This window comes from Dendrobates tinctorius, unplaced genomic scaffold (genome assembly GCF_039654945.1).
Source record: "Dendrobates tinctorius isolate UK_male_01 unplaced genomic scaffold, ASM3965494v1 ptg000223l, whole genome shotgun sequence".
NCBI lineage: Eukaryota > Metazoa > Chordata > Amphibia > Anura > Dendrobatidae > Dendrobates > Dendrobates tinctorius.
The window spans coordinates 837,412-838,731 of NW_027361890.1; positions in this window are offsets into that span (position 1 = coordinate 837,412).

A 1,320-nucleotide genomic window follows, 5' to 3' on the forward strand; every position below is an offset into this window, starting at 1 on the left:
TCCATGAAAATGTAAGTGCTTTAAACATATTGGGATTGCTCAAGTTTGGGTGTGTGTAGTATCTTCCGTGACAGACAGCTAGCAGAGCCTGTCTGGGGACATAGCAGTCAGATATCTAGACTATGTTTCAGGGGATAATTAAGGAAGAATTGCGTTATTATGGTCGTGCAATCATGCAATTATGACAAACCCAAGATTACTTGCCCAATAGTTTTTGTGATTGTCCAGGTAATGGCTTACTGATTTGTTTGTATAATGGAATGCTATTGCAATAGAGACTAAAGTAAAGTCCAACATTTGAATATGTTGTACAGAAATAAATGATATACGGTATCTAATTTACTTACAACAATGTTAAGTAACATTTTGAAATAGAATAAAGAAAATTATTCTAAATTATATTCTATACTATAGTCTACAGCTGCAATCACATTATTGCAAGCTGCTGATCTGAAATTTCCTAGATTAATCTGAGAATTTGTATTCTGAGTAATAATTTTTTACACTGTTCCTAAAAGGTGATCAAACGTTTAAAAAATGTTTGACATGTTAAAGCCTCAAGTCAGAAGTAGATGTAGGTCTGAGTCCTGAGGCTTCCACCATTCACACAAATGAAATAGTAGAAGCTTAAAGAGAACCTGTCACCAACAAAATGCACTCCAATCTGCAGGCATCATGTTGTAGAACAGGGAAAGCTGAGCAGGTTGATATATATATATATGTATATAGTTTTGTGAGAAAAGATTCCTGTGTTTTAAATGAACTTCTCTTTCTCCTTTTTCTAGGCTTTTTGGTCCAGGGAGCTGTCCTATTAGTGGCTGACAGCTTTCTCTGTAAAAGAGTGCATACAAAGAAAGCTGTCAATCAGCCGGATGTGGTCAGTTTAGTGCGGAACTATGTAGTTCCATCAACTGTATAATTGATGTGGCCAACTACCGCACATCCATGTGTATTCATTTAAATAAGTGGTGGATCTGCAGTACCCCATTGCACCCACTTTAGAGTTCACAGAGCCATGTAGTTTCACTCTGCAACTAAGCACATGTGGTTGTTGCCGGAACCAAGAGCAGCTGATCGGCATGGGTGCTGGGGGTCGCACCCTAACCGATCTGATATTGATGACTTATACTACAAACAGGCCATCAACATAAAATACTGGATAATCATTTTACCCTTGAGCAAAAGTAGAGCGATATACTGACACATACACCACTTGAAGACTTTGTACACCTCTATACTGGAGCTCAAGAATAAGTTGAACTCTTTAGCATTTTCATTTCTATGATCGTAGGAAGTATTAAGAACAGGATAGATTATCAA